General features: G+C 37.9%; 1 protein-coding gene across 2 annotated transcripts in view; it reads right to left on the minus strand.

The window, feature by feature from the left end:
- Positions 1–12987, minus strand: part of stx17 (syntaxin 17) — a 98224-nt gene that overhangs the window by 21741 nt on the left and 63496 nt on the right. The window lies entirely within an intron of this gene.

Raw genomic sequence — 12987 nt, forward strand, 5'->3', positions numbered from 1 at the left:
TACCTATAAGGTCCTATCACCCAGGACTGACGCATCAAATACCACCATATAATTTGAACACTAAAGATCAAAGACAGCAATATTTTCTAGTATCTACTCCCCATATGACCAAGGGCATATGCACATAATTCGTTAATGACATAGAATCTCACTCAAGCACACATAATGCATTACATTTCAAACTTGTCATCTAAGACTACAGTTCATTAATTTAATAAATAAAAACAGTTCTAGTTCAACTAGCTTCACTTGACGGCCAACAGCCTGTGCTATAATGTATTTGTATTAATATCTGCCTTAAAAAGAATGAGCAACTCATCTTATTTTGTGTGAATAAAATTCTCTTTGTACACTGTCTTCATAAAGATTAACACTATATTGGTTGTATTAAATAAGAAGCTATTGCATGACAAGAAATGACCATTGTGCAGATCTTGCTAATTACAACAAGCTGGTATCTAACTAGTAGGTCAATATAATACTTAGCAAAGTGATTGTTTTTTTTTTTCTCTGTTTAAATGTGTTCTTCGCCTTGATAAAATGTTTGTAAGAAAAGCTTATAGTTTACTAAGTCAGTCTGAATTTTAAAGTTCTGATATCATCACAAAATATTTTGTTACCTGGTGAATGCAGTGAACTACTGAGGTTCATAATAAACACACAGAATGAAATTATACAGTACATTAAGCTCCCTGCTTTGTGCTTTTTTCCTTTTTTTTTTTTTTTTTAAATCAATCAATATGTATCTGACTGAAAGTTTTAGAGATACAGTATATGCATATTTTCCATATCATTAAAATGGCCAGAATTCTTATTTTCTTTTTTTTTAATCGATCTATGTTATAATAATTGTTTGTATACTGAGTATTATAACAAAGCATGCTACAAAAGAAATAAACAATAAAATGAACCATTGGAAGAGTACTGATCAATAGGAGTTAGAATTTTGAGAACATGCAACCTTTTTGAGCCGAGTTGGGTAACACTGCTGTAAACCTCCCACAAACTTTTGAGAATTGAGAAGAACTAAAGCATAGCAGAATAGAGCGAAGTCAGTAAGGATTTGAGAACACACACAGACAAAACATAGGCATTCATGTTCAATTTTCTTAAGTACACAGTGTGGCTAGAGAAGGGTGCTGCCCTGATCTCTAAACAAAAAAATGCCAAGAAGACCAAAAGTGTAAGTGTAATCATTAGGTAACAGTTCAGAAAGGAACAAGTCAGGCTGATCATTGTGCTGAATCCACTGAGTGGTGCAGGGCTGCACAGGTAAATTAAAGCGACACTGAGAAGTCCAGCTTGTTCTTTGTGTTTTTTTGAGAGGCTCCAACACCACAGTTGGACAGAATTCTGTATTGACTTTTTGGATGCCTTCCTCCCTAATGATTAAAATGCGCACTCAGAACAGAAGTTCTAAACCTTTATGAAAAATAATTGTATTGTCTTAGGAGCTTTATTTTTGAAATTCATAGGTTGTGCCTTAAAAGGTAACTCAGTGTACTCAAGGAAGAAATACTGTGGCATGTCCTTGATGCATATGACCCACAGGTGGCTACAACACTAAGGGGAGGGTGGCGATATTGGCTGACATGTTAGTAAGACTGAAATCCTGAGAAGATAAGGACTGGATGCCTTTGGCGTTTGTGGATCTTGCACAGGTGACACACCCCATGACATACCCTCTCTTAAACCACAGAGAAAAAACTCAGTTGCACCTCAAGGCAATGCCATCATGATGCAAGCTGCCCTGCTCATCTTCGATGTACCCATTTAAGTATCAATGGGAGGTAGATATCAAAGGAGAGGAACCTGTAGATACTGGAAGCACTTTTACCTTAATGTAATATGGCTTGTGGAAAAAGCTTAGAAGTGTCCTATAGGCATCTGCTGAAGTGAGGATACACTGGAAAACTGAAGCATTTGTTCTGGATGACTGCCACCTCTCAATGCCCTTATTGCTAGGTATAGACTTGTTAGTTGGGTTTATCATCCATCTGTGCTATGTTGTATTTTATTAATATATGCTTTAAAAAGAATAAGCAATATTAGTAAATTAAATCTCTGTGTATACTGTCTTCATAAAGATAACACCACATTACTTGAATTAAATAGGAAGTTTTCTCATAATAAGAAGTTACAAGCGTGCAGATCTGGCTAATTATAAGAGTCATAGCTGTGGTACAAGTTGCCTATGAGTGGGGTTCAGACATTTAAAAACAGTATGCAGCAATCAATATGTCTGACCCAGTAGAGAAGAGTATTCTCATACAGTCACCCCTTGCTTTGTAGATTCTTTCAGTGTGGATAAACAAATTAGACAAACAAATGTGGTATGCCATCTACTTTGACATCCAAGTTCCTGTTCGCAACAGGGATTATGGAGGGTCACCTCTGAAAAGCACAGTAATCAAGCAGTAGGTCGGCCAGATGTTGGCTGACTGGGCTAACTGAAACTTCCACCTTAGCTTGGGAAAGACTTGTTTTACTCACACCTAAGACAGACAGACACTTCCAACTCTGTGTTGATTACAAAGAAGCTAAACAAGAATACCTATCACAACACAACCTATGCCATAACAACCAAGAGTTCTTGCATGGGGCAGCAGTACTCAGTTTGCTGGATCTGAAATCTGGGGTGGCTAGTGAAGGTGGGAAGTGAAAGCTTTAAGAAGATGGTTTTCATCATCAACCCATAAGGAATTTTCCAGTTCCTGGTGATGCTCTTTGGTCTACTAATGTTGGGGCATAGCACCTAAATGATAATGTCTTCCAGCAGCTCACTGCAAAGACTTGTTTAGCCAATATCGACAGTATCTTCCAATAGTTTTGTTATGCTCATCTTTCACTTAACATCAAGAAGTGCTGATTTTTCCATGAGCAACTTTCCTTCTTCAGCCATGAGGTGTAAGCTGAAGGGGTCAATGTTAACCCAAAGAGGATTGTAATCATGGACAACACAGTGTACCAGGAGATTAACAAGGCTTCAACTAGCAGAGTGTAATATGTATTGTCTGCTATAATATCTTAATTGTTGTTTTAACAATGTGCCTGAAATCATTGAGTATGTCACCCACTTTGCAAAAAAACAAAAAAACCACGCCTCAAGTCTCCATGCATTCACTGTCTCATGTAACCTAACAGGATAGACTACTGAGCGTATGGAGCCCTGTAGGTGTCAGGCAAAAAAAAAAAAATCTGTTAGAACAAATTACGTACATAATTCATTCGAAAAAATTATTTTTATTTCTGCAAAAAGCATATGCCTATTGGCATGTTTTATTTTGCAAGCAATTTTTGTTGATGGTCCTCGATTCCAAAGGACTTTTTTTTCTTTCATTATTTAAAACACTTACACAAATCCCTGCCACCTTGCCTTGCCCTATCCACCCGACTTGTGTATAAAGTATGTACAATAATGACAACAATGTTAAAGCAATGATAAAGTGGAACGGAGACGTTGTGCCGGCCCATAAAGCCCAACCACAGTTGAATGAAAAAGAAAAAAAAAAAAAACTTAGGCAGTTATTTAGGGAAAAAAAAAAAAACAGGAATTCAGAGAAGGTGAGTCTCTGCACACTGCCACTGAAAAAGAGATCAAGAGATACTTGATGATATCTGAGGTGGACAGTAATGTAAATCTATTTTGAGTGGTGGAAAACACAAGTAGTACATTTCCCCAGATTGGGGAAACTTGCAAAAAAGTATTCGTGTATCCCTGCCTCAATCAGACCTTCTGAGAGGGCTTTCAGCACTGGAGGAAATGTTGTAACATGTAACAATTCTGCTCTGAAGTCAGATGCTATGAACAGACTTGTATTTCTGTCACACAACTTGAAGTTTCCTCAGTAGAATTTAACAATTGTTTTATTTTTTCTGATAACTTTGTGCAATATTGAACAGAACTTGAAGTTAGTTATTTGTTTAAAATATTACAGATTTGTTTTTTTTGTATCTTTGTGCAATATATGACAGAACTTATTTATAAATGCTATAGTTTTTTTCTTTTCTGTGCAATATTTGACAGAACTTTGGATTTTTACACAATAGTACAGTATGTTAGATTTTTTGTTCTTGCTTGTATGCTGTACTATTCACTTTACAGCAGAGAAGTTTATCCAAACAAGTTTATCCAGACTGCAATGTTCATGCCATTGTGATAGTGAGGGTTGGCTCCACACTCCTAGTTGCTCTAGGGAGCCCCATGAACCCTCTACTGCCGAAAACGTACCAGAGGGATGAGCCAGCGGATGAGGACACAACACACAAAGCAAAGAGGTAGGCACAATAATGCTACAGTGCTTTTATTAAAAAAAAGTTGAAACAAACAGTGTTCAAAACAAAATGCAGTACAAAAATTCAATAAAAAAAAAAGACGTTTTTATTCATATTTGCACTTTTTGATCTCAGTAATACTTTGGTAATTTTAATGTGTTTTATTTTTTTACTTAAATGTGACTTAAAATAACACAGACATGATTTCCTTAACTGTAGTTTACATTAATCTCATTAGTAAGGTTCAATTAATATCCTATTAACAAGACGAAGCTAGATCAATAAGACTTTTACTAACACATTTTTAAAGGGTCTAAAATATCGTTGAATTATTGTTATCGTTGAAGTCCCAAAAAATAGCAAGATACAATTTTTTGCCAGTATCGTACACCCCTAGTTTCAACACTTTCTGGTAATGGCTGAGTGGTTTCACAGGTTCATTACAAGGTTTGCCGACACTGCAATACCTTTGTTCCATCTGCTGAGGAAGTGGTCTCTTTGGGTGTGGATGCAGGTGTGACAAGGCTCCTTCAGCCCCTTGAAAGAATCTCAAGAGGTGCTAGTGAAAGGAGTGTGTGAAACTCATCCCTGATATACTATCCCAAGTGCACAAGCAGGCACATTTGGAGACAGACCTGACCAGCATACTTAAGGAATTGAAGAGGGTGTTAAACGATTGTGTACAAAAACTGCAGCTACAATTATCAGTTGGTGGCTTCCAAAGCACATAAGCCAGAGATCCTGTAATACTACCATGACAACTAGATTTGTGTTCATCTCATTGAATATTTTGGGAGGGGCATGTTGGCCAATTGTTCACAAAGACATCTGGTTCCAAATCTAATTGTGTATTATTAGTCAGACCTGAACCTCTCTCCAGACAGCAAAAGCCAGTCACAATATCATCACCAAGGGACAGACCAAGCATTCCCTACCAGTAAAGACAGGAAGACTTTTCTGACGGTTGTGATGACTTATTTTACCAGCTGGATAGAGCTATTCCCTTAGCTAAGCAAATATGTATCACCTTTAAGAACAATATATTCATGAGATGGGGAGTGCCACGAATACAGTCACCAAGGGTCTTTACCAGCTTAGTTGAAAAAGACTTCTGGAAGGAATGGGTCAGTTCACCAGAAGAACACAGAATACCACCCACTTTGCAATCAACAGGAGTGGGTTTATGGGACTCCAAAGACAATGACTGCATTCTTTGTTGTGTACTACCATTAAGCATGTACAAACTGGCTGTGTAAGCTCCAATGCGCACTGAATACAGTAGTGCATAATAATACAGGTGAGATCCTGCATTATTGGGTCTAGGTAGACAACCATAAAGGCCATTAGAATGTATCACTAGTCATGACCCACCGAAACCAGATTCATCAATTTTCTAACAGTTACAATGATACAGTCCATAAGTCAAAAGTAAAGGAAAGAATGATAGCAGCTCAGTCTAGACAGTCTTATTCATACAAACTGATATGACCTAATAAGCTTGTTACATTATTGGTTGGTGAATTTACAAAATCTTTTTATTGGCATTAAGTTCTAACTTGGATTTATTGTGTTTGTCTCATCCTGTGGAGTGTTCTTATAAACTGTCCGTTTGGAGTTGTTGTTGCTCTGTGCCCTTTCCCAATATTCAATTCAATATTCAAATTGTACAAAGTTCCCAAATTTTCAAACAGCTGTTCACGTTGCCCTGTTCCCCCCACTTATCTCTCTCTCAACTTTCAGATCTCAAATTGTTTGAACTGTGTTTGTCTCAGAGGATTTTGTGTGTGTCCTTGTTTTAGTTACTCTACCCCGAAAGGGCCCTTGAGCTAGGCCCTTAACCTGCAATTGCTCCATCCCAGTTATGGCGTTAATCTGCATCCGCCCCTGCAAGAAGGTCCTCTTAAATTGCTGGGAAAACTTGGGGGTTGGTGGCAGGACTGACACTCTAGCCGCTGTCAAACAAAACACCTTACACTGTTCCAGTGTGGTGCTGAGGTGTCATCCACTGCACTTGGGTCCCAATCTAGGTGGTTCGTCATGTGGTGGGTGTGGTAACATGCTATCAGCGCATGCTCCCAACCTCTCTTCCTCTTGTTTTAATGTTTTTGGGTGAGATTTGTACAACTCTTTTCTTTGTACTTGATTTAGTTAATATGTATTTGGAGTTTTTACATTAGTGTGTGCGTGTGTGTGTCACACCTTGGGTGTGTTGTAGTTTTAACATGTAAAATATGAATCTCAATGCTTCTTAACTGTAACCGACATATTTTTAGAAAGACTTTTTAAGGCCCAATTTGGAACTACTTTGGGTGGTAACCCAACTACACCTTTCAGAATCAAAAAAGAGCAAGGGAGATCTTGGGGTCATCCTAAGACCCTACATCCCTGGATTCCTCACCTTCCAATAAAGAGCCATGCATCACCCTAACACTTGTCCTACATACTGGGGTGCAGAGAGATGAATCCTGGATAAAATATCTCCCTGCCACCTAATAGCATGGTGGACTTCAGGCACAGAACCCATTGTTCTCTATTGCCCTGAATCACTAGACAAAGAGCTCCAAACACAATATTGGAGCATACTGCCCTGACTGACAGTGGCCTACTTTCAATGCCACAGAAAGCACTACAAGTGTAGGTGCTGCCTGGGCATTCTATAACCCAACTCCTGTGCTGCATTACGAAGACACTGTTGTAGTTGCAGCCCCTACTGGGCCCCTTTTACAACAGTAATCATTCATCTTCCTAACCTGCTTGTCCAGGGCAGGGTCATGGAGACAAGTAATCATTAAGATCCTAAATTTAGATTTATAAATATAATAATGAACGCAGTATAGGAACATAAACAAAGAAGACAAAATGGTACAGAAAAGAGACATTCACAGTACAAGATACTACAGCAGAAAAAGTTTTGAAATGGGAGGAATTTGTTTTAAAGATAGAAGAGGATTGCCATTGGCAATTTATAAGGTTTACCATTTTTATTTGATGGCTGACTGCATTATAGTCAGTCAAATCTTAAATGCTAAAACACCAAGAAGAAAGGAGGGTAACCTGAAATAAATAAGGATGTATAACTGATACTCAGAAAATGGATCCCTAGCTCTGAATCTAAGGAATTGTTTCCAAGAGCAAGATTAAAATTCTACTTTGCTTTAAACATCAACATACATTCTCTCCTGTGGCTGTCAAAAGAAACACCTCCAGCCCAGAAGGAAGTAAAGATATTTTAGAAATCTTTGGAAGGATGAATATTTCTTATGAGAGGAGGTCAGTGTGTTATGTACACCACCTATCCAAAGAACTTCTCCCTCTGGGGTTTTCATACTGTATTGTGTTATTTAGGAATTTTAATTAAACTGTTTTGATAAAAAGCAACTCAAGAACGCAATATAACACAATTCTAAAACAAAATCTCCTATTCCCCCCTGAATTACTTATAAATAAAAAGTAACTCATTTCATTTGAATTAGGCCAACATGAGTCAATAGATAGATGAGGCACCTAAGGAATAAATTGGATAGATAGCCAAGTATATTTTAAGATATGTCTCTGAGAAAAGGCTGGGAAAAATAAGAAACAATGGGAAGAGTGTAATTCTGGGCAATTTGCTGATCAGAAGCTAAAATGAACTTGTAAATTAACTACTTGCTCTATCGGACTGCTTACACTGGATAATTTTTATTACTTTTAACTTGGGGAAAAAAAAAACACTCTGGCAGGGTGTTTCAAATGTAAGGACAGGCAACAAACAACAGGATTGAGTAAGACGTTCTATCACAGTATCAGAGGAGTAGCAATTATATTATTCACAACAAAAATCAACTGGTACTGTAGACAATCAGGGTAAAGCTTTCCTGCATGTGCTTTATCTGTTTTGCTTAATCCTGACACTCAGTTCTTACCCATTCTCTTTGCAATGTATATTGAGCCCCCTTCAAGTCGTGTTGCATCAACTGATATTTAGTGAGTTTTATTAATTAGTAGTAGTTAGTAGTAATAGCAGTATCGTCACATGCACAGAGTATAGTGAAATCTTACATACTATTTCAACACGCGGGTAATACTTTGAACTACAGGTAAAATTCTGTTACAATGAACTTCCAGGGACCTAAAAAATATTTCTTTGTAATGAGATTCTGTATTTGTTGCTATAGTGCTTTCTTTAACTTGCGTCCTGGCGTCTGCAATCATTTCAATAGCTTCTTTCGCGTTAATTTTAATCTTCTCCTGTCTACAAGTTATGCTGACAAGAATTTTTCTCAGCATTTCCTTGCGATACACTTTCAGGGTGCGAATTATGCCCAAATCCAATGGCTGAAGCACTGCTGTGCAATTGGGTGGGAGGAATTCAACGCGAACATTATCTAAATGTGGAAGCATGTTGTGGGCAATTATCAATCAGAAGCCGAATCACCCTTTTCATCTTCTTCATATTGTGAGGTTTCTGAACTCTTTTGGGATTCCCTACACCCCCCCACCCAACGGGAATGTCATGCTAAAGTGCATCCCAAAGCACGATTGCCGCGTCTGTATAAGATTGTTTGTCCGTTGCCGGGGCAGAGCAACCGCTGGCTCACAGTGCTGCAGTGAAGCGCCACAGAAGCGAATCCTAAAAGATTGTGGTCACGCTATAAGTCCCTGTCTTACACCCCAAAACACGAGGCCGAGTCTCAGTATTTTAGCAAAACCAGCTTTATTCAGCTTGAAAACAGAAACAGCATGGTTATTTATTGTAGTGTGATCTGCCACTCTCCTAAACACAGACACAGCAGTCAGGCAGGGTTGTGGCCAGGGCAAGTAATACTGTTCCCTGTATTTACAATGTTCCTTGCATCACCCATCGAGATCTTTTCTGTTTGCTTTGCTGGGGAGCCACAGCAGAGCTGTTAGCCTGGTGTTACCCCGGCAACAGATAAACAGTCTTCCACAGATGCGGTGATCACACTTCGGGACGCTGTTTGGCATGTTGTCCAATTGTGGAAGGTCCCAAGAGAGTTTACAAACCTCACATTTTCTTGAATGAGTGCCGCATTAATAGGAATGTTTCTTGAACGAGCATCACTGAACCACATAAAAACTGCTTTTCGGCTTCTTCAAATGCAGCAGTTCGCATAAATTTGCAACCCGAGATTTTTCTTCTTTTTTGCTTGGTCTTTCAAGAAAGTTGACAGTGTCGATGGCGAAATTCCGAATTCACTGGCAATGTCTTTTTTCTTTTTGCCGCAAATGAGACCTGCAAAAATGTAAAGTTTTTTTTCCTAATATGAACTGTTATTTTTTCATGTCTGCCGTTTCTATAGGAGGGTGACAATGAGTTAAATTCCAATGGATGTTTTTCAAATGTTGACGAGCAATAAACAAAATGTATCACTGACGACCACTGAAAACAAAAACAGCAAAAAACAGTACGAGGAAAGTCCGAAAAAAGAATTTTTTCTTTTCTTTTTTTTTTTTTAAAAACAATGTTTCTGTTTGGGGATCATTGTGCATAATTGAGCTGCGACCACAGAACTAACTGCTCTGTGGATGATTCATTCAGGCATTTCAAGGTCTTTTGGGCACTTCGTTGTAATGAAAGTATCTGCTGAATGTACTTCATAGTAACGAGATTTCTATAGACTTGTGTCATATGGGATAACTGTTGGGACCATAAAAATACTTCATTGTAATGAAAATTTTGTTGTAAAGATATTCGTTGTAACGGAATTTTACCTGTATTGGTGATGAAGCCAATGGTGAAGTAATACGTTTTCTTACTTTTCATTGTGCATTGGAATCACTGAGATTTAAATAAAGGAAACTGAACCATATTTACCTAATAAATCATAGTAACAAAATATACTCATAAGCAGAAAAACTATTACAATTATGATAATTTACACAGCATGAATTTGCACAAGTGCCAGAATGTTATACAAGTGGTAAGGAGACTTTATATTACACACTTTTTGTTTTTGTTTTTTTTTTTTAAAATAAAACAAGGTACTTTATGACTACATGCCAAATTTCTTGAGACGCCTAAGGAAGCTGTGATGCTGATATATTGTAAATGCTCAAAAAATTAAAGAAACACTTTAAAAACACATCAGATCTCAATGAGGAAAACAATCATGCTGGTTATCTATACTGATATGGACTGGGTAATGTATTAGGAATGAAAGGATGCCACATCGTTTGATGGAAATGAAACTTATCAACCTACAGAGGGCTGAATTCAAAGACACCCCGAAAATCAAAGTGAAAAAATGATGCAGCAGGTTAGTCCATTTGAAAAGCACAAGGCGCCACTGGTGGACCTGCCAATTCTGGTATTCTACGGCAAATGCCAATCGAGCTCCATGGTGCCACCCTCATGAAGTCTGTTTCTGATTGTTTGGTCAGAGACATTCACACCAGTGGCCTGCTGGAGGTAATTTTGTAGGACTCTGGCAGTTCTCATCCTGTTCCTCCTTGCACAAAGGAGCATATACCGGTCCTGCTGATGGGTTAAGGACCTTCTATGGCCCTGTCCAGCTCTCCTTGAGGATCTACCTATCTCCTGGAATCTCCTCCATGCCCTTGAGACTGTGCTGGGAGACACAGCAAAACCTCTGGCAATGGCACGTATTGATGTGCCTGCCATCCTGGAGATGTTGGACTGCCTGTGCAACCTCTGTAGGGTCCAGGTAACGCCTCATGCTAAAAGTAGTGACACTGACTGTAGCCAAATGCAAAACGAGTGACAAAACAGATGAGGAGGGAAAAATGTCAGTGGCCTCCACCTGTTAAACCATGTCTGTTTTGGGGGTCGTCTCGTTGCCCCTTTAGTGCACCTGTTGTTAATTTAATTAACACCAAAGCAGCTAAAACTGATTAACAACCTACTCTGCTACTTAACTGACTAGATCAATAGCCCAGATATTTCATTGACTTGATGCTATACTCTGATTTAAAAGTGTTCCTTTAATTTTTTTGAGCAGTATACTTTCTTGGCACCCATCCATTTTCCCTAATATCAATCAATTCCTGAAAGCTGACAAATTAAAGAGGAGGTACAATGCCAGGTCCTTCATCTTATCAATACAGGCATTAAAACAATGATAGTAGAATCTTTAGCAAACCCAAACGTGAACTTTGAGTGTCAAGGTACAAATCACGATGGAATGGGCAGTTAAGAGAATCAAGGTGGACTATACATTGCTGCCAAAATTCACAAGCTGCAGTCTACAGGACAAAAAAAAAACCTATACACACACACACTTTTTATATATACAGTATATACCGTGTATATATAAAATCCCATTTCTGAGACTGCTGCCAATTCCCAGATCAGAATTATTTTAGACATTGAGCTATAGTCCATGATTTGTTTTTCTCTCTAAGTACGTAATGGCTACAATAGGGGAAACAGTATTCTCTGTTCACATGTTACAACAATAAACAAAATGGAATTACTGTAAATTGATAAGGATGCTGAGTTAGAGTGTGCTGTTGTTAGCTTATCAAAGCACTAATGTCAACCAATATGAACACTATTGGGCAACATTCACTAAAGCACATAACCAAAATGGAGCATAAATATATTTCACTAAAGCACATCACCAAAATGGAGCAGAAATATATCTGTAAAGACATCATGCTAGTCCATGCAGTGTCTGAGAACACAGAAAGCAAAGCTGCGTGGGCCTGTGGCTTTAATGTTAGATGTCAACCTAGACTCTTACTCTTATATTCAGAAGTGTCTGTTGGTCACAAGAAACCTCTGAAAATATATTGTAAACAATACCCTAATAATACATATTGTTAAGTATAGTTGAGGATCCCTTGGAATGTATTAGATGCCTCTAGTTTTACAGGTCTTGTGATGGCCACACAGGCATGTGCACTTACAGTATATCTGGTATTCTTTTCTTACAATGAACATGCCCTTTTATTTTAAAGTTGGTATTTTTTAGTATATCTTGCCATTGAGATGACCATCAATAAAAAGTAAAGATAGATTATTATTATACACTTAGCTGCACACCTTGGTAAAGTAGCTCTCTTTCTATTAAACTATATCCATGTGGGAGGAGATTTACGTTGATGGGGTATTTGGACAGCACCCGTTTATTCCCTCATTTTTACTTGATAACATGTTGAAACAATATGTGCAACTACCAAACTGCAAAAAGGCACACCCATACAAGCCTCTGAAACAGACCAAAAAAATGCAGGATTAAAGAAGGGCAGTTTCTTTAAATAAAAAAGCACCAAGAAATTCAAATGTTTTGTTAAATTTCAATCTTTCATTCACAGTTATGCCTGTAGTACGTACCATCAAAAGGCAAGGCAAACAAAGCAATATGGTATCAAACTGGAAATTTCATGAGTTTCTATCTTTTAAATCTTAAATACAAAAAATCTGTGTTAATGTTATGCTTTGTAACAAAAAATCTGTTTTAATGCAGATAATATTTATATAAAAGTTATTATGATATATGATGATTTTCTTTGATTCCTTTTTGATATTTCCAGAATATTGAAAACTGTACAAAAAAGGTAATGCCAAACTTAATTCTATATAGAATTTTACATGGTGACCATCTATATATATAATTCACTAAGCAGCCGACAGGGCATGGGATACGCACGACATAGCCACGCCTGCCAACTCACAGAGCCACGCCCACCAACTCTAAGACCATTGGACGAGAACACCTGCTGACCTGTCCACCCGCCTGACTGTTA

Source organism: Erpetoichthys calabaricus, chromosome 13, assembly GCF_900747795.2.
Source record: "Erpetoichthys calabaricus chromosome 13, fErpCal1.3, whole genome shotgun sequence".
NCBI lineage: Eukaryota > Metazoa > Chordata > Cladistia > Polypteriformes > Polypteridae > Erpetoichthys > Erpetoichthys calabaricus.